General features: G+C 39.3%; 1 non-coding gene across 1 annotated transcript; it reads right to left on the bottom strand.

The window, feature by feature from the left end:
* Positions 1-20,828: 20,828 nt before the first annotated feature.
* LOC136336731 (small nucleolar RNA U13) lies at positions 20,829-20,929 on the bottom strand. Its single transcript, XR_010731555.1, has one exon. It is a non-coding gene; the product is annotated as a small nucleolar RNA U13 (small nucleolar RNA).
* Positions 20,930-21,869: the final 940 nt, after the last annotated feature.

Here is a 21,869-nt window from a genome sequence, read left to right as displayed (position 1 = left end):
CGCTCTGAATAAATCTGTAGGCCTCAGAGGAGATCCCCAATAAATTGTGCCTCACCCAGCTTTTAAGTAACTGGTAAATAAAGTGAGACATTTTTAATGTATTTTTTCTTTTCTTTTTTTCCCTTTCTAATGTATCCTAAGCATCAGAATAGTTATTTGGAATATAGTAGGCTTTCAAAAAATATTTGATGAGTGAATAAAAGAAATTCTGTTTTAAAGTTCAGATAGAAGCCACCACGCCAGATTTATTACTAATAGAGGTGCAGGTGTTGGATACTGCTTTAGGTTAGACGAGAGGACTTGCTAATACTGAACCCCAATATTAAGTAGAAGGAAGCACTGAATGTCAAATGAAGTCAGCATCAGCTGACAGGGGCCTAGGCAGCTGACACAGACTGACACAATAGCAACGGCAGAGGAGAGCACCTGCTTTTTGCTGGTTGGCTCCCCTCCAAGGGGATGAAGGGCCATTCCTGGTTTTTCATCCCACACTCATCAATTAGGTAAGTCAAGCCTTCTTCCCAGGAGATTGTCTAGAAATTGCCAGGATGTGCTTAGGACTGTCTCACCTTGTGGAAACAAGCAGAGGAGAAAAGGTATATCCTTCTAACAACTGAGATAGGTGCACATTTGAAGATCTGGAGCAGGGAAGGAGATTCCCTGATTTACATTTTTAGAGGATTCCTTCTATCTGCTCCTCCAGATCCACATTTTACCCTCCCCCAGTGGCTCAGTAGCCCCTGGAGAGTGGGATTGGAGTTTACTGAGTGCATCACAGAACTCAGATTGGGTGAGGTCTGTGCTCTTCTCTTTCTGAGTCTGGGAACCACTTCCTGTGCTGAGATACCATATCATTCCTTTTTAGTTTCCCTCAAAACTACTTACCTTTGTAAATTGTTTCTTTATTACACTCTCTTCCAATTACCGAGTTTGTGTATGCCATCTGTTTCCTGCCCTGATCCTGATAAAAAGATATAGTTTTCCCTGGCTGTTTTGTCAGGACAGGATTATTTGGGGAGGAGGGGTGCAAGAGGAGGAGGGAAGTATAAAATCTATAAAATCCAATCAGTTAGGAATGGACTGCAATACTCCTGGTGAGAGATGGTGGCGCTGTGCACAGTGGTAACAACAGAGGTAGTGGGAGAGGCCACAGCAAGGATTCAATGTGAAGCTAAAACCAACAGGACCTGCTGAGGTATTGAATATGGGCTCTATGAGGAAAAAAAAAATCTGAGAAGACTTCTTACTTTATAAATTTGGGTAACACAAAGGTGCTATTTAAAGCCCTGACAAAGAAAGGAATTGACAAGGGTTTTATCAGAGTTGGGAGGACATCCTCTAAGGATCTACAAGATTGCTCTAGCAAGTTTTTTCTCTTGGTAGTGTTCACCTCAAGACTGCAATTCCTAAAGCCCATCCTGTGACATTTCACGGCGTCTCCAATGATCTCTACACTGTGGCAAATATTTCCACCCAAGGGAATGAATTTTAACCTACTTTAATTAAACCTGAATATATGCCATGAAGCTTTGTTAGGAGAAAGAGAAAAAGGGAACTTCGTAAATACTAGACCTCAGAATAAAACCCTGTTCCTGAGCACTGAAATCTCTACTAGACCCACTGGCTGTACAAACATGTGACTACTACTGTCTGCATATATTGAATGAGTATGCATAATATTGTTGCAGGAAGCAACACCAACAGAGGAGACACTCAGACAACTTGATTAATAGGGGAAGGAGAATTTATTAGCAGCTGGTGGAGCACGTGAGACTAGTAGCACCAAAGCACGAGCCCCTTGAATTAGATTTTCTTACAGGTTATATACCTTTACAGTGTCCAGCAATGGGCATATGATTCCTTTGTTTAAGGTTTCCCAGGACGCAAGGAGAGGGGAGGGGGAGTTTCACTGGGGCAGCTTGGGAGAAGGGGTTTACAGATCACTGGTCATAGCTACATACAGATCCTGCTTTTCTTGCTTTGTGTTGCAAGCGGCTCCAAGCAACCATTTAGAGAACTATGGGATGTAGTTCATTTATAACTGGCTGACTCAGTTATCCCTGCTGGTTCCTTCCCCTTGTATTCTTCTGGTTTCTCCCCTCTCAAGGGAGAAGGGAGGCTTGCTCCTTTCTCTGTATAATCCGTAATATCCTAGTAATATATAAGTTTGCACGTGTGTATGTGATGAAACAAAAACTGAAAATGTGTAAACTGAATTGCTAGAATTATTGGTAACTTTTTTCTTTTTATATCTTTCCACATTTAAAGTTTTCTGATATAATCAGACATTAGTTTTAGAAATAGTTTCTATTTTGATATTGCATTCTTATACTGAACTCAGCTGACCATCTATCTAAAAGGGTAATATTTTCACCTCACCTCACTTTTATATAAATGCATATATATATATATATATATATATATATATATATATATAGCTTTACCCTTCAAAGCATCTATCACAGCCTGAAATTAATGTTAATTGTTTGTTGTTCAATGACATTAGTAAGATTTAAGGTCTCTGAGACAAGGTCCTTGCCTGCCTTGTTAACTCATTCTTCCAGTGCCTAGAACAGTGCCTAACTCTTAGCATGTGGCTCAATAAATGCTTGTTAATTCATATTCATATACACACACCCACTTTTATTTTAAGTGTATATGGCAGCAGTGACCGTCATGGTGAGGCTAAAAAATCTACACCACTTTTATAAATTGATACAAAAATCCTAAGAAGAAATTTTATACCATCTTAAGAAAAATCATGACCTTTGATTCAGAAACTCTACTTACAGGGGCTTACTATGAGATTCAGAGAAATAGTTATTGACAAAAGTGCCTATAACATTGGTATAAAAATGAGAAAATTAAGGAGGCTTGGTTAAATATATTCTGAAAAAGCCATAAAATAATGTTATTGCAGAAATTTAAGTGCTATAGAAAGAGGCATATCATCTGTTAATAAAATTTAAAAGTAGGTAACAAAAAAAGAAAATAAAAATGTTTTTAAAAAATAAAAAAGTGCTTAAAATTTATTAAAAATTAAATAAAAGTAGGTAACATGAAAATAAGTTTGGCATGACATAAAAAAGGGGTTCTATGAAAAGTAACATCAGAGAGTAATCTGATCATAAATTCTTAACTGGGCAGGCCCTGTGCTGAGTAGTCACTATCCACGAATATAACTTCTTGACTAAAAAGCTTAAGCCAGCCCTAATTGGATGGCCCAGTTGGTTAGAGCATCATCCAGAAGCACAGAGGTTGCCAGTTTATCCCTGGTCAGGGCACATACAGGAACCACTCGATGCTCCTGTCTCTCAATCTCTCCCTCTCTCTCTCTCTTTCTCTCTCTCCCTTTTTCTCTTGCTGAAATCAATCAATCAATCAATAATAAAAGGCTTAAGCAAACCCTGTTTCTGTGCCTCTAGATCAGGGGTAGTCAACCTTTTTATACCTACTGCCCACTTTTGTATCTCTGTTAGTAGTAAAATTTTCTAACCACCCACCAGTTCCACAGTAATGGTGATTTATAAAGTAGGGAAGTAACTTTACTTTATAAAATTTATAAAGCAGAGTTACAGCAAGTTAAAATATATAATATATAATTATTACTTACCAAGTACTGTAAGTCGTATTTTTGCTAAGTTTGGCAGAATAAATTTTTATAAAACAACTTACTATAGTTAAATCTATCTTTTTATTTATACTTTGGTTGCTCTGCTACCACCCACCATGAAAGCTGGAATGCCCACTAGTGGGCGGTAGGGACCAGGTTGACTACCACTGCTCTAGATCAACACATCTTTGAAATGCCCCCTTTCAGACCCATTCTTATAAAGTGTGAGAACACATAATCTTACCTAGTTTTGTAATCCAATCTTGGCCTCATTTCTCCTACATTCATCTAACATTCCTTACATTCCCTCCTTAATTTAAAACTTTTTAAAAAAAAAAAAATTGCAAAACTATTATTCTCTGAAGCATTTGAAATCTTGCTCATTGGTAATTGTCATCAGTTTGGTTCAAATAAATTTTTTTTTTTTTTAGTTTTTCTATTGATTGAGAAGAGGGAAAAGGGGAGTGAGAAAGACAGAAAGAAGCATCAACTCATTGTTCCACTTAGGTGTTCCATTTAGTTGTGTATTCATTGATTGCTTTTCACATATGCCCTGACCTGGGATTGAACCTGCAACCTTGGTGCACCGAGAGAATGCTTTATTCATTGAAACACCTGGCCAGGGCCTCAAATAAACCCTTACAAAAATTCTCTGCAGGTTTGGATGTTTCTTATGTCAACAAGCATAATTCCTTATGTGTTGAGAAACCTTGAGAACTCCGAAATATTAATCATGATTATATATTTCTGGGTTGTGCGAATAAAGATGTAGTTTCCTGTGGGTGCTTACCTTTACATTATAAAAGGTCTACAACAAAATCATAAAACAAGATGTTGTTTTATTTTATTTCATTATTCAGTAGTATTAAAAATTATTATAAGCAACCCAAAATGGATTTCCTAAGGACTAATAAATATAGCAAGACTCAAAGCAGAAAAAGTAAAATTTGCAAGTGAATTAGAATCACAAAAAGATCTGAATACATTTTCTTTTTAATTCTGTTATATTACCCAACATTTATCTCAAGTGGAGCATTTCTCTCTGGCTTCTAAAGAGATTTGTAGAATTACTAGCATTTGTCAACAGAAATTATTATTGCAAGTAATAATTATGCTGACAATGAAAATCATGGAGGAGTAAAAACAAAAGCCACAATTCATGATTATTCTTGAGTGGAATCTGCAGAGGTTGGAGGCACCTGGACAGATAGATCCCCTTTCAAATTCAAATCTAGTAAATGGTAATAAGCACAACTATCTGTACAGGACCCACTGAACTAAACTCTGAGGAAACACAAAACTTGTGAACAAGGTCCTTGTTCACCAGTGACATTAGTTATCCCTTATCAAAGGGATCTCAGACCCCCAGTGGATGCCTGAAACCATAAGTAGTACTAAACCCTGTAAATACTTCGTTTTTCCTAGACACACAGACTCATGATTAAGTTAAACTTATAAATTAGAAGTGGTGGGAGATTAACAACAGTAACTAATAATAAATTAACAATAATAAAGTTAAACAGCTATAACAATAAACTAATAAAAATTATATAAATGTGGTCTCTCTTCCTCAAAATACCTTATTGTACTGTACTTCCCATTCTTCTTATGATGATGCAAGATGATACAGTGTCTATGTGATGAGATGAAGTGAGGTGAAAAACTTAGGCACCTGTGACATGACCATAGACTAGTATTGATCTTCTGATGATGAGAGTTACTTGAACACAATCACTGTGTGCATGACCGATTTCTGATAACCTAAGTGACTAGTGGGTATCATCTACAATGTGGAGAGATGCTGGATAGTGGGATGATTCCTATTCCAGATTGAACAGAGCTAGACAGTATGAGATTTCATCATGCCACTCCTAATGTCATGTTATTTAAAACTTATGAATTGTTTATTTCTGGAATTTCCCATTTAACATTTTTAGATTGAGACCTGGCCATTGGTTAAAGTGTCTTCCTGACAGGCTAAGTTTATGAGTTCAGTCTCTGGTCAGAGCATAAGGAGCAACCAATGAATGAATGGGTAAAACAATAAACTGATGGCTCTCTCTCTCTCTAAAACCAATAAATAAAAATTTTAAAAATGTATATTTTCAGATTGAGGTTGACTGCCACAACTAAAACCACAGAAACTACTAGACGGATGCAGCTGAGATTTTTCATCAGGAAGCTGTTTGCAGTGGGAGGGAAGGGTGGTAATAGAGATCAAGAGTGGGTTTGCAGAAGTGCTGGTTCTTCCCCCTCTGAGCCAGGGTCTGCGGAGCTGTGGTGGGAAAGCTGAGCCAGCCCTGCGGACATGAAACACTCAGTTCTTAAAGTCAAAAGTGTGAAATTTTACCTAATTCTTTTCAGGAATAGTACTTTACAGCTAGCTCAATTCACAAATTTAATTTATAGGATATATTCCAGGTATCTTTTTCTTTTTTTGAATTTTTATGAGAGTTCGTTTGAGCCAAAATGACAACATATGCTGGGGAGCGAGACCACAAATGCTTCCCTGCAAGTACGGTTTTTGATCCTTGTGTTTAAGGATCCCTGCCTGAAAGCTGACCAGCATTTGTCAAACAGAACACCCAGAGAACACTGTTCTTAAAGGACCAATATGAAAGTGCTGTGTGGCTAAATTTTAATAATGGCAACCTCTGCAATTCACTAGAAGTAGATATGTACTAGATAGGATTTTTTCCCTAGACCTGTTTCTTAAAGTTTTGTCCTGCTGCTGTTTATCTATCAGATACAAAAACAAAGAAGCAAACGGTAGCAAGCCATCCATAAGGGAGAGCAACAACCAAACAAAGTCTACCGTGTTGGGAAAACAGGTAGAGATCAGTTTTTGCAGGACCTCAATTGTCATGGTATCAAATTTTTACTTTAGCCTGAAGATGATCAGAAATCCTTAATATGTAGAATAAAAATTTAAAAACAGTTCTAAATTTCAGAAATGAAGCTCTTTGATGGTTCCATTTTAGAGAAGAATCTCCGCACTTGGGCCACGACATCATGACATCAAACAATATCTGTCAGTCCTCAGATTAGTAATGGGTGACTTGGCACTCCAGCTGATGGGCTGTCAAGGAAGAAGCTATCGTGTGTCATATCAGAGCCCGCCACAGACACCCGGGGCAATGTGGTTTGTCACTTAAAGAGGGCAGCCTAAGCGTATCCCTTCATCTGGCTGCTGAGTCATCCTACTCTTGGTAGCTACTTAAACAGAAGCCTCCAGCACACACACAATCAGCACTGCACTCTGACAATGCCCAGACATTCAGAAATCATGTGTCCAGCTTGGATGTCCCACAACAAGTCTGATTTTCAAAATAATCTCTGTCTTCTTTTCCCCATATTGTCACACTAGAATTTTGACTTCTGGTTCCTGTCCTCAAATGAGACTGTCCAGGCCCTGACAGGTGGTTCAGTGGATAGAGTGTTGGCCTGGTATATGAATGTCCCAGGGTCAATTCCCAGTCAGGGCACACAGGAGAAACAACTATCTGTTTCTCTCCACCTCCCTCCCTCTTCCTCTCCTGCAGCCAGTGGCTCAATTGGTTCAAGTGTGGTCCCAGAAATTGAGGATAGCTCAGGAGGTCAGCTTCAGGTGCTAAAAATAGCTAGGTACTGAAGCATGGACCCCAGACAGGGGTTACCAGGTAGATCCTGGTTGGGGCACATGCGGGAGTCTGCCTCACTATTTCCCTTTCTCTCACCTAAAAAAAAAAAAAAAAGAGAGAGAGAGAGAGACAGACAGACAGACAGACTATCCAACTAGTTCTCTTATGGGACCTTGGTCCACAAGCCACAAATTCCTGTTTTAAATTTTCTCATGGTCTTTCTGACTTGACTTTTTTGTATTTCTTTTGTGACAGCAACACTGGTTGAACACCTGTTATAGATTGGGCACTGAGCTACAAGTAAGGGTTGGTTACAGAATAAATAAGACACATTTCTTGCCTTTAGTAGCTCACAGCCTAGTGGAAGAGACAGGTAATAAGGCAACGACAATATATGAAGCGATGACTCTAAGACAGGTAAGTACAAGATGATGTTGTGGACCTTAATTTTGACGGGTTAGTACTACCCTTCTCTGAAAGCTATTTCCCTCTGTGAATGGCCACCTGGGAGGAATGGAAGAGATATGGGAGGTATCACAGGGGTTTGGGAGGATGGATATTTTAAAAGGGCTTTTCAGCATCTCTCACTCCTAGGAATATGATTGTGTCTTTCCCTTCCCTCTTCTCTTCCCCTCAGGCGTGCAGCTCCTAAACTCTAGGGGACCACACAAGACTTGCCACCAGGGGAGCGACGGGTAGTGGCAGCTCTTCCCAGGCTAACCCTGTGAACTTGTCTCCAAGGCCCCTCTCTGTGATGGTCCAGAAAGCCACAGCAGCCTCACCTAGGCTCTCTCCTGTTGCTTCTATCCTAAGCCCAAAGCCCAAAGCCCTTCCTTTTTTTTTATTTTTAATTGATACTTTAGAGTAAAAGGAAGGAGGAGGTAGAGAAAAAGAGAGAGAGAGAGACACTGGTTTTGGTTTTCCACTTATTTATACATTCCTCGGCTGATTCCTGTAACATGCCCTGACCAGGGATAAACCTACAACCTTGGTGTATCAGGACAATACTCTAACCAACTAAACTACCCAGCCAGGGCCTGAGCCCTTCCTTGTTTTACTGTCCTCAGCTTTAACAAATGATTAAATAATAAATAAGTAAAAATAAAAGGGCTTTTCCAATTTAACGGTACATTAGCATTTCCTCTCGTCTGCCAGCGGTCACCTTATTTGACCTGGGCCCTCATGGCTGCTCCACCTGGCTGGGTGCTATTGATGGTTCTTTTCCCTGCTCACCCTCTAGGCGCTTCTGTCAGTGTGTCAGATGAGGACTCCTTTCCCATTTGGCTGTCATCTATCAGCCACAACTGTCCTGTCCAGAAGAGCTGGCTTGGGCTTTAAAGCCTGCCTCCCGGCTGGGCTTCTCTACTCCTCCATTAAGAATACCGTTTGGTGTCACATGTACCCAGGTGCTGCTGATGAAAGTGCTACAGGAGCTGGATGTGACTGACGTCTTAGGGAAGGCTATGTCTTAGCATGTCCATACAGTTGCTGTGTCCAAATTCTGTTCTTTCCTACCAATGGAAAGGTATTGTAAATAAAGAGAAAGTGCACTAGCTAATTTTAAACACCAAATATCAGCTAGAAGCTATCCTAAGTACTATGTAAAAATTTTATTTAGTTCTCACAGAAATATGGTCCTATGTAGAATACCATTTTGTAGGCTGAGGAAATTATGGGTCAGAGAGGTTAGGGGACTTAACCAAGGATACACAGCTCTACAAATTGTTGTTGAGCTTGAATCTGAACACAAGTCTATGTGTCTTAACTCTTTTGATTTTTAAACTACAGAAATAGTTCACAAAAGGAACCATGAAATATTAACTTGACAATAAGATTCCAGTCTAATTATTAGTCTTCAAGAGTGATAAAAATAAAGGACATATAGAAAGAGTTTCTGAATCTTCTGCAACATAGAACCAACCAAATACAATCTGAAACAGAAGGAAGCAACGGATAGTAGGATATAATTCACCAGATGAAAACATGGATAAATATGTTTATAGTCCCAGAACTTTTAATATTAGAGAATAAAAGGCACATTGGGAAAAAATTGAGGGGGAAATATGTCTGTTTTTATGACTTGATGATATCTATGGGGTTTTTCCTTAAGCCTCAAAACAATTCACAGCATTGCCAGCAGCATTCAGTACATTCAGAACAGAATCATTTCGCCCATAGCTGAACCAGGGCCATGCTTGGGCCAGCACCGAGGACAGCCTTCCAGCAGACATGCCAGGTCAGTGACTGAAGGGGAGAGCAGGCCATTTAAAGCAACACAGTTTATGTAAGTGTGATCTAATTGCTTCCACTGGAAATGGGTCAAATTTGGGTTAAGAGAACCCAGTGACATCAGACCATCAGTTTTCTTTCGATCGTCTCAGAGAATATTGCTTTCCAATGAAATAATAATGCTTGGATTCATTTTAATTCGCTGTGTTCCCCACACCTTTCTTGCCCTGTCATAGTTGATCTGATTTTTTTTGTTTTGTTTTGTTTTTTGGTTAAGCTAAACAGGATATAGTATCTGACTGTGGTAAATTTACTATTAGGAATGAGGAAAAAGTATGGGCTAAAGAAATAGTTCCTTTTTGCCTCTCACAGCTGTGATTCAGTTGTGACTCAAAAGGAAGTGTGCCACCTACTGAGTCACAGAAACCACTTCCTGTAGCTGTTTGGTTTATTCTAAAGGGGCATTAGGCCAAGTACTGCCCTGCCCTGACCCTGGCTGGCTCTCCCGAGCCAAGGCGTCCACAGCTTGAGGTGGTTTGGCAGTGGGCTCTGAGAACATTGCATATTAAATTACAAGTGTTTCGTTTCCTAGCAAGGAGTCTTTAGCAACATGAAAACGAACATGTGTTATTTTCAAACCAAGTGTATCATTACTCAACCTGAATATCCTTACTTTTTCATAAGGTATGTATTTTGGATGACCACTCTCAGGATCTGAATGTACACTGGTTCTGTTTTTCCTGAAGCCAAGTTGGGCAGTCTGTAGGGTAGCATTCACCAGATGAGGCTTCAAGAGTACACTTTCATCAGTTAAGCAACACTAAATTTGTGTGCATTAATTCAATATATTTTTGGAACATGAAGTTATTGCCATACACTGTGCTGCTGAGATGTGGAGGCTACAGTTACAGACAAGACTGTATGGCTCCTGACTTTGTAATGCGTACATTCTACACTGCATAGAAATTACTCTTTCCCTCTAGAGGCAGGGGCTGTGCTCTGTACATCATTTAAAAGAATATAAACTAAAAGAAAAGTGTTGTTTCCTCTCTATCTACAAAACACTTCTGACACCAGATGTGTGGGTATTTTCACAATAAGCAATTATTCAATTCTCAGCAAACACTGATTGAATATCCTACAATTTAACTTAATTCTGACATTAACTGCCCAGGGTTAGCACAGACCCCTCAGGTTAAGGTCTCAGGCCCACAAGATTGCCTCCCACTTCAGACAGCAATCATAAGACTGAGGTTGTTACCTATACTTGTGACAAAATGGCTATAAATGGAACTTTCCCAAAAGTTCCTCCTTGGGTTTGATAATTTGCCAGAATGACTCACAGAAGTTAGAAAAACATTTTACTTACATTTAGAGTTTATTATAAAGGATGCAATTCATGGAAGGCCAGACATAAGTGATGCACAGGGGAACGCTCGGGGTGGGGGGTGCGGAAGGGGCTCCCATGCCCTTTCCGGGCAGACCACCTTCCAAGCACCTCACTGTATTCATGATCTGGAGTCTCTCTGACTCTACAGTTTATGGTAGAGACTCTGTCATTTAGATATGATTAAATTACCAGCTGTTGGTGAGGAACTCCATCTCCAGCCCATCTCCCAACCCTGTAGATCAGGGAGTGGGGTTGAAAGCGTCAACCCTCCAATCTCTTGGTGAGATCTAGCAACCAGCTCTCATCCTCCAGGAGTCACCTCATTAGCATAAACTCAGGTACAGTCAAAAAGGGGCTTATTATGAATAACAAAAGATGCTTCTGTTATCCTTATTACTCAAGAAATTCCAAGGATTTTAGGAGCTCTGTGCCAGGCAGGATTCAGGAAGAAAGACCAAAACATATATTTTGTATTATATCACAATCATGAGTCCTAGCATCTAGCCTTGCACCATGAAGCGCCTCAATACTTGTTTGTTGAATGGATACATGAGAGAAAGAAAGAAAGAAAGAAAGAAAGAAAGAAAGAAAGAAAGAAAGAAAGAAAGAAAGAGGAAAAGAAAAAGAGAGGGAGAAAGAAAGAAAGAAAGAAAGAAAGAAAGAAAGAAAGAAAGAAAGAAAGAAAGAAAGAAAAAGAGAGAGAGAAAAAGAAAGGAAGAAAGAGGGAGAGAGAGTGTAAGGCCAGTGGCCACCACCATCGTGGCCATGCAGGTTCCCATTGGATTCGGGCAGATGGTAAAGGAACTGTGGAGCCAGAAAATGGGGGGCTATTCCATTTATTAAAGTCTCGTAATGGCAGACGAACAAACAGGCAAGGAAGACTGCTTCCCTTTCTCACTCCGAACCCAGCAGACTCACAAGCCGCCACAAACAAAACAGTAGTCCCAGCCAAACAGGCCAGGCCCAAAACTCTCAGCACACCCTCTTTCTCTCTCAACTCTAGCAAAACAGGCTGGGGAAAAAACCCCTTCTCCAGCAAACAACAGCAAACAATGGCCCCTCCCAAGCAGGAAGGCAATCTGCAATCTGCTGTCCTAAGGGCAAGCGCACACAGCCTTCCATAGACTATACATACAGGGTGCTGCCCCAGTACAAGTGAGCAAACCTAAAAAACACTTGTTACAAACTTGTCCCAACAGAGAGAAAGAGAAAGAGCGAAAGAGCGAAAGAGAAAGAAAGAAAGAAAGAAAGAAAGAAAGAAAGAAAGAAAGAAAGAAAGAAAGGAGGGAGGGAGGGAGGGAGGGAGGGAGGGAGGGAGGGAGGGAGGGAGGGAGGGAGGGAGGGAGGGAGGGAGGGAGGGAGGGGGGGAAGAAAAGAAAGACAGGAAAGTGGAAAGGAGGGAGGGAAGAAAATCACCTCATCATAGTTTTATACTGTATTGCAAGTGCAGATGAAAGCATCTAGTTATTTGTTTTCTCTGTAATGAGAGTTACAAATAAACTAAAGGTTTCTGCTCTTACGTGGACCTGGAGATTCCACAGGACAAATGTGAGCTTTCAGCCAGGGAAGTTCTGGAACCAAGAAGGGCTATTCTAAGATCAGGTCAATACTAGATATGCTGAGAACCCCCTCTGAGAGTAAAAGTCTCTTCGTTCCCATCCCCATAATGGGTCAGAATTCCTAATGATAGAGAATCTATTATTTCTCTGGTGATCCATGCCTAACAGATATGTCAAAGAATGGCTGCAAATCTGTAAAATTAAGCAAGCTGTAATTTACCCACCTCATAGAAGTTGTGAAAATTCAATGCAACAAGGTCTGGAATGGTGCTTGGCACACGGTAGACTCCTTGTAAGTAGCAGGCATCGCTCCTACAACTGCTCTGGTGATTATCACCATTACCTCTTCTATACATATTACTTAGGTCGCACCTGATAAGGCTAGCTGTTATTCCCAGGAATGACCTTATGTTAAATAATAGAACTTTATGGCTCAGTGTGTCTCAGCCTTTCTAAACCCAAGCTTTTCATTTGACAATCATAAAAATCTTAAAAAGTCCTGCCAAGAGGATATTGTCTAGGTCAGTGGTTTTCAACCTTTTTACACTTGGGGACTGTGAAAATAGGAGAATTATTTTAGGAACTGCTAAGGCAAAAATTACCCTGAGCATAAGCGAATTCAAGATCATTGGTTCCATAATTTTCATACAACATCCAGGTGGTTAACTCCTTAGCAGACCTGCTCGAAATTTCTGGTGGATGGGTTCGCTGAATGGTGGTTGAAAAACATAGGTCTAGGTTACTTACAGTGTTTAATCTTATGAGGGTTATATTTTTAACCAAACATAAAATTATATTATAATGTTGAATTTTTAAAAGAAAACTGTATAACCCAAATATAACTAGTGAAAAAAATAAACAGGGGCATATTAAAAAGTTTAGTTTATTTGAGAAAAAAATCTGTTATAATCAGGTAATAGTTAGAAATATTCCACCTACAGGAGCTAGTGAAGAGGTAAAAACAAAGCAAAGAAATTACTTTACTGGTTATAGCTTAAGTGGTTGCCTTATTTAGAAAATCCTCGTTATCAGTTTGTGAGTGGTTGTCCATAGGTTTTGATGTCCTAACCCTGAGGTTTTGGTATGCTTACTAGGCTCCTAATGTATTAGAACCTCAGTCCAATGGCCTCCTAATTTGAGTAGCTTAACACTTGTAGATTGTTTTGCCCCTGCCCTATGGCTATTCTCTACATATTAGACATAAAATAAGGGCAAGAAGGAAAAAAAGAAGAAGGAAAAGAAGGAAAGGAAGACAAATAGGAAGAGAAAGAAAGGGGGGAGGGAATTCCCCGCTCCAAATACTGAAGAGATGGAGATTTTATTGAAGTTTTCTTAAGTACTGATGAGGCAAGGCATTGATAATGCACCTCACACCACAAAGATAACTATCATCTTGTTTAAAACTTGACCAGTTCCCCTCAGTGTTCCCTTTTCTATAGAAATCCCCCAAGTATTCCTTACTAGGATGATACTTATCTTCCCATTTCCTACACATTATCCTTGTCAGCTCCTCTGTTTTCACAAAGATCAACTTAACAACCTCTCGACTTCCCTACTTCTTTCTCCTCACCCATTATATATCATTGGGCTCAAACAAGAACAAGAAGTTAGACCTTCACTAAAGTGCTCAAAATAGAGGAAATTACAATAGCTGCCTAGTCAACAATTATGATAGTAATTACAACAAGCAAATAAAATAGTTTACAGAAAAGTCTCAGAAGTCCAACTGTGTCTTAAATCCTTATCTCTATGTACAGTTTTGTTACTTTCTTCTTCTTCTTCTTCTTCTTCTTTTTCTTCTTCTTCTTCTTCTTCTTCTTCTCATTCTCATTCTTATTCTTATTCTTATTCTTATTATTAAGTGAGAGGCTGGGAGGCAGAGAGACAGACTGCTTGCTGCATGCGTCGCTACCGGGATCCACCCGGCAAGTCCCCTATGGGGTGATGCTCTGCCCATATGGGACCAGTGCTCCATTGCTTGGCAACCGAGCTATTTCAGTGCCTGTGGTGAGGCCATGGTGACATCCTCAGTGCCCAGGACCAACTTGCTCGAATCATTAAAGCCATGGCTATGGGATGGGGAGATAGAGAAAGAGAGAGCAAAAGAGAGAAGGGGTAGGGGGAGGCTGGAGAAGCAGATGGTTGCTTCTCCTTTGTGCCCTGCCTGGAATCAAACCTGAAACATCCACACACCAGGCCAACGCTCTACTAGGCATAAATATTTATTGATTAAATAAAGTAGAATTAGTTTGAGAGATAACATTTCAAGTAACACAAAATACCTTTCAATTATACTTTTTATTTTTTTCTCTTAAATAATCTGTGTGAGACAAATAGTCACACATATATTCATAGGAAAAAATACAATATTGTGTCATTAATGTTTTTCTTATGTCACTTTAGGTCAAAAGTCACAGAAAATTATATTGAACTCTTGACCAATCTATCTATTTTTTCCTTTGGAATACTGGCCCAACTAAGAAAAAAAATCAAGGAAATATTAATTCTTGGCAAAAAATGTCTTCTTAAATTCTTGTGTGTTTTGTTTTGATTTTTTCCTTAGTGACTAGAGGTCAGTTTCAATCCACTGAAGCACAAATTCCAAATTTTTAGTCTGTTTTTTTTGGGTCCTGACTGAATGCCAAGAATAAGGCAATGACACACCATCACTACCAAGATGCACACACACACACAGAGTCCACAGCATATTCTGGTTGACATGCAAGATTCTGCACCCTAATATTCTCAAAAGCATATTTTTAGTTTCAAATGCATTTACTCCCTAGCCAATGTTCATAAAGTTTTTTGTCTAAAACACTGTCAGTGTATTCTAAACTCTAAAAGATAAAACAAAATTACCCATTGACTAAAGATAGTAGGTGTCATCTACTTATTCTTTCTTGATTCCTTTTAAAACTTCAATTTTAATATACTTGGGAGTGGATCAATGACTATACATGTAATTACTGAAGAAATGATACTTCTGTTTTAGTCTAGTAAAAAAGAAACTGCATATTTTTCCGCAGCCCTGAAAGAATCCCATGTTTAATGTATCGAAGAGGTTGGGTGCCCTAAAGAAAAGAGTAATACACTGGGTAGCCAAAAGAACAGACGTCCACTAGAAGTAATACGAGTACCAGGTTTGGATGAGACCCATCTCTGCTATGAGATGGGACAATTTACTTAATCTTAGCCTTAGTTTCTTCAGCTATGATAGAGATATCAATAACTGTCTGTTTATTTTCTGAATCTCCTTACTAAAGTTAACTATAGCTATTGTTTCATGATTCTAAAAATCTCATAATAATCTTTCTTTTTATAGCCAAGTTCTCTATCATTGACAGAAATATTTATCTGGTTATTTTGGCTTCTCTAATCCTTCCAAGGAAGCTTCTGGTCAGGAACTGACAATGGCATTTAAGGTCCCTTGTGCACTTGGTAGAGAAGAAGAAGAATTTGGAAGAAGAAAAGGATCTAACCACCAATGATATGTTTTTTATTTGGACCTAGTAACTTCCCTGATAATAATATTTAGCTCATATCTGTTAAGTGCTTATTACGTGCCAACCCCTTTTTATGCATTGCCTCTTTTAATTCTTATAGTAATCTTTTGTGGTAAGGTATCACAGTGTTTGACTATAAATTACAGGGGGGGGGGACCCTCCACCTGACTAAAACAATAAGGAAATTTGTTGGCTCACATAACTAGTAGTCTAGAGAAAGGGCAGCTTGAGGGTTAGTTTATTAATCAAGATCTTTAAGTTCTCTGTCCTGTCATCCAGTGTTGAATTCCTCCTAAACCACTTTCTCTCTATAAGATGACCATTAGTGGAAAATCTATTTCCTTATTTCTATCTAAAAAGGTAAGACAGTGCTCCACAAACAGGGAAAGGCTGCCTTCTCCCCTTATGATCAGCCTAACTTTAGTTAGCTACTCATTTCTGAAACAGCTGTTGGAAATGGAAGTGAGTTGAGGAGAAGTACTACTGTATAATTAGTTCACTTTCCTGAATCTAGAGCATTAGGATTATCTTGATTAATTTATATGAAGTAGAATTTACTCATAGAGCTGAGGCAATTCTCTGAACCATATTGCTTACTATACAACAAAAGAAGACTAGGTCGAATTCGGGGAGACAATTACAATGGGCACTATAAGTAAATACTGCTAATTCTCAACTTGCAGATGAGAAAATTGAAGCATGGGAGATGAAGGTTAGTTAAGTAATTTGCTTATGATCATAATTGAACTTGGGCTGTCTACCTGCATTCTAACAATTCAATTATTTTCAATATCCATTTGAGAGCTTATGATGTATAAAGAATTCCAAGATAAAGAGAGGGTGAGTAGGGAAAGATCACAGTACTAGGCATCCAGAGATGAGATTCGAGGCTTGCCTCTCCCACTTACTAGCTATGTGACTTCTTTGAAAATGTGAACTATAAAACCTATTTTACTGGAACAATAGCAAATATTCAAGTAAAAATCCTGCAAAAGAGTGACATCACTTGGAATAGATAGAACTTGTTTGAAATGCAAACTCTCTGCCTCACTCCAGATCCATTTAACCACATACTCTGGGGTGGAGCCAACAATATATTCTTTAATAAGCCCTCAGGTAATTCTGATGCTTAAGAATTACTGGTCTGACATATTGCTTAAGCTTTTATTCGCTGTTACTGTTCTAAAGACAATGAGCACCTTGACTTCTCTCTCTAAGAGTTCACAATCTAGATAAATATAAAGTTCTAAATTAAGTTCTTTAACAGAGGACTACATTCACTGATAAGTACTCTAATACAGGTTCACTGCACTTTTAAAGCTTGTATAGGGTTAAATTTATTTGCAACAAGGTGAATCTCTGAAGGTGTTATAGGTTAGTGTATGGCCAGTATCTGCAGCCACCATCACAGCTGCCTGGCCAACACAGGTTTGCACTTGATTCGGACAGATGGTAAGGAATCAACAGAGCCAAAAATTGGTGGTCCATTTTCCTTTAATCCTAGCTTGCACCCAGCAGGCGAGGAAATACACACAGCGGAAAACACTTCCCTTTCCATTCAGGGCTCCCAAAGCCACTGATTCATCTGAGTTTTCCTAGAATCAAAGGTTTGTACCTCACCAGTCTTATTCACCTCTGTTCCCCATCTCCTTCTTCTGAGCAAACTGGCTTTTCCTTCACCATTCTGCCATTTTAACTGCCTCCTCCACATGGCTTCCCTGCCCTTCTACACCATGGGCTCTTCCTCTCTACAAGAACATGATCACTCTCCCTCAAATGGCCTCCTAGCTCCTCCTTTTAAGACCTTTTGGTGTAAAAGCCCTCCCCCAACACACATTAGTATAACCAAGCCCCTTCACAAGCAAGAAGAGCTGTATCATGTGAGAGCATCATGACATAAGAGCAGTGTCCATCTTTAACAGAGTGAGCAAAATATAATTTATCTGCCCAACAGTTAGATAAGAAATGGAAAGGGGGGAAAGTAACTGTGAACTGTAAAGCACACAGATAATTAAACTTCCAGTGGTTACCATAAATGTCTATCTAGAAAGTTAACTAAAACTATATCAATACAGCCTGACCTGTGGTGGAGCAGTGAATAAAGCATCGACCTGGAATGCCTGAGGTCACCCATTTGAAACCCTGGGCTTGCCCAGTCAAGGCACCTACAAGAAGCAATTACTATGAGTTGATGCTTCCTGCTCCTCTCCCCAACCCTTTCTTTCTCTCTCCTCTCTCTAAAATCAATAATAAAATCTTTTAAAAATACATATCAATACAAATTAATAGATTAGGGACCTTATATGTTATATAAATAGAATCCCATCAAAAGTAGAAAAAAATGAGGACTTTAGTCCTGATGTTACATTTGCTAGTTGGCTCTCAATGTCCTATTTCATAAAAAAGAAAAATGTTTGATCTGGATCCCTGGTTCTTAACTAGGGTTAAATAAGGTGGGGCCAGGACATGTGTAGATTTAAAAATTGCACAGGGCAATATGGGTACACCCTGGTTAAAAAGTTTGAGACTAGCTAGTCCCTAATAGATTACAGAATAACCGAATGTAAAGTTAATGCATTAAGAGTTTATAAATGAAAGGAAAAAGAGAGAGAGAGAGAGAGCAGGTAAATGTTATTTAAAATCTCTAAGCCAATCTATGCTTTTTTTTTTAATTTGCTTAACATCTCTGAATGTGTTCCAGTACCTGAGCACCCAATTAATCAAACGGAAACATCTGTAATATGTAGCAACTAAAATATCACCTTCCCCGCGTGGATCACAAAGTCCTTGGCAATCACATCCATACCAGACTAGTGAGTATTGTTGTTTTCATTTTCCAGATGGATAATCAGAGGATAAAGGCCTTGTTCAGTGTCACACATTTCAGTCACCAAGCCAGACACAATAGATATCAGTCTTCTCATCCCTTCAACAATAAAGAGCTTTCAAGCTCTTGCAGTCAACAAGAACTTTTGGAAAGATTTCACAGACACCGAAAAGGCATCTATATGGATGACTTCCATAAAAAGGAGTGTCTAACCTCACTGACTCTCAGCAGTAGAGACAGAAGAAAAGTAAAGTTTTAAAAAAAGGTCTGAATGAAAATGAATTAAATATAACTAATTATCAAGGGCTGTTTTTACACAGTAAAATAAGAGTAAAATTATTTTTCTTAAGCAGTAATTTTTATCTCCTGATTAATTGAGCCATTCATTCATTTAATAAATACTTATTGATTGCCTTTTATATGCCATATCTGTACTGTTAATGTAATAATGACCAAAGAAAAGAATAATAAAAATAACAATAACAGCTAATATAGCAGGTACTAATAATATACTAATATATAAGAATTGTTTCTTGAAAAACATGTTCTAACTCAGTGTGAAAAAGCAAATTCTTTGGGGCTGTATCCATTGATTATAACACAGGTAATCACTGAAATTTTCCAGTTTTCAGTCTATCAGAAGAAGCTGTCACTGAGAGCATTGTGACTTCTTTTTATGGCAATTTTTAAATTCTTAGAACTTGATCTTCTAACATTATTTCTTTGTTTCCCACTTACTAAAATATTATAATTTGTAAAAAATTTTAAAAAGCCATCTTGATATTGTTTTAACACAAAACAGCAATGTTCTTTCAACTATGCTTGAGATGGAATTAAACACAACATATTTGCCATTGCTTTCAATGGTAAATTCATTCATATATGATTTTTAAGAGTAAATGCTTTGGAGGCCCCCCCAATCTCTTATCTCTTTATCTTTTTAAATGTTAATTTACTCACACTGATGATGCTCTCAGATATTAGGAAACCTTTTGAGACAGAGGAGAAGAGTGTGTTGGGGGATGGGGGAGTAGAGTGATGCAATATTTCTGTCATGTGATTTCACAATTTGTTTTCAATCTGTTTGGACTTCTGAAAAGGAAGACTCTCATATGTCAACAAGCTCATAAACTGAAGCTTAAAATACTAGAAACAAAACCATAGTTTCCAATATATGCCATATATGTATTCACATTTTTTTCTGGGATGCTGGCTGGCATTAATGTTCAATCTGCTAAGAAATGTGTTGTTTTTTTTTTAAGTGAAGGGGAGATAGACAGACTCCCACATGCGTTTGACCAGGATCCACCTGGCAACCCCCTTCTGGGGCCGAGGCTCGAATAAGCCGAGCTATTCTTAGTGCCCAGGTCTGATCCTCAGACCAACTGACCTATCCTCAGTGCTTGTGGCTGAGGCTTGAACCAACGAAGCCACTGGCTGCGAGAGGGGAAGAAAAAGAGAAGAGGGTGAGGGAGGGGGAGAGAAGCAAATGGTTGCTTCTTCTGTGTGCCCTGACTGGGAATTGACCCTGGGATGTCCCCAAACTTGCCTAATGCTGTATCCACTGAGCCAACCAGCCAGGGCAAAATGTGCATTTTTCTCTGATGGCTTTATTAGCTTGCTTCAACTGAACACATGAACCATAAACAATGCCTAATAAGAAAACTTATTATCTTCTCCAAGGTCAAAGTTGGAACAAGTAGAGGAAATTCAGTTTTCCTTACTTGACAATGTTCATCATTCTTGTAGCCAGTGTTCTCACAAAGAATGCAAACCTCTTATAGTTAGCACAAAGGTGCTGCAAATTTTCAAAGATAAAATATAAACTGATGAAATTCAAAAGATATAAAAGTATCGCTATTAAAAAACCTTACGCTGTCACTGTTAAGAAAAAGTCAAAGTCTTTGTAAACAAGAAAACAGACTTTTGGTTTCATGTTCTATTGGTTCGAGCACTTAGGAAAATTTCTGCTGTAAGCCTACTCATGTGTTCCACGGTTGCTTATGTGTGTGTGTATTTTGTTGTTGTTTGTTTTTACTATCTGTTGAGCATTTCTTTTTCTTTTCTTTTCTTTTTTTTTCCCTTCACATCAGACGGGTAATGTGCTGATAGTGGAACAAGGTTTGAGGAGTCACATCTCACAGGAGAGCGTAAACACCCGCTCAGTATTCATAAACTACAGAAGGATCATTGAGCATTTCTGATATAGTAAACACGACTTTGTGAAAATAGGTGTCAGTGAGGAGGAATGAAAAAAAAATTAAGTTCCAAAATGACATAAAGAATAAAGCAATAAAACATAATTTTCTGGAAATGGCAGCCTTGGAGGCAAATTGGTCATATAAAATGAGGACTTGGTTTGGAGTCAGGAGGTGTTTGGAGTTTGTCTTTACTAAGCATTAGTTAGGCAAATTTTAGCCAGTTAACTTTTCTGTGACTCTTGATTTTTTTTTTTTTTTTTTGTATTTTTCTGAAGCTAGAAATGGGGAGAGACAGTCAGACAGACTCCCACATGCGCCCGACCGGGATCCACCCGGCACGCCCACCAGGGGGCGATGCTCTGCCCACCAGGGGGCGATGCTCTGCCCCTCCAGGGCATCGCTCTGTTGCGACCAGAGCCACTGTAGCGCCTGCTGCAGAGGCCAAGGAGCCATCCCCAGCGCCTGGGCCATCTTTGCTCCAATGGAGCCTCGGCTGCGGGAGGGGAAGAGAAAGACAGAGAGGAAGGAGAGGGGGAGGGGTGGAGAAGCAGATGGGCGCTTCTCCTGTGTGCCCTGGCCGGGAATCGAACCCAGGACTTCTGCACGCCAGGCCGACGCTCTACCACTGAGTCAACCGGACAGGGCCTTGTGACTCTTGATTTTTAAAATAAGGCTAAAAGAAAATGAAGAGATGAATTTATTTTTAAAAATAAATTTGCCGCCTGACCAGGCGGTGGCGCAGTGGATAGAGCGTTGGACTGGGATGCAGAGGACCTGGGTTCGAGACCCCAAGGTCGCCAGCTTGAGTGCAGGCTCATCTGGTTTGAGGAAAAGCCCACCAGCTTGAACCCAAGGTCACTGGCTCCAGCAAGGGTTTACTCGATCTGCTGAAGGCCCGCGGTCAAGGCATATATGAGAAAGCAATCA

The sequence above is a fragment of the Saccopteryx bilineata genome, chromosome 4 (genome assembly GCF_036850765.1).
Source record: "Saccopteryx bilineata isolate mSacBil1 chromosome 4, mSacBil1_pri_phased_curated, whole genome shotgun sequence".
Lineage (NCBI taxonomy): Eukaryota > Metazoa > Chordata > Mammalia > Chiroptera > Emballonuridae > Saccopteryx > Saccopteryx bilineata.
This window is presented reverse-complemented; position numbering and strand designations above follow the sequence as displayed.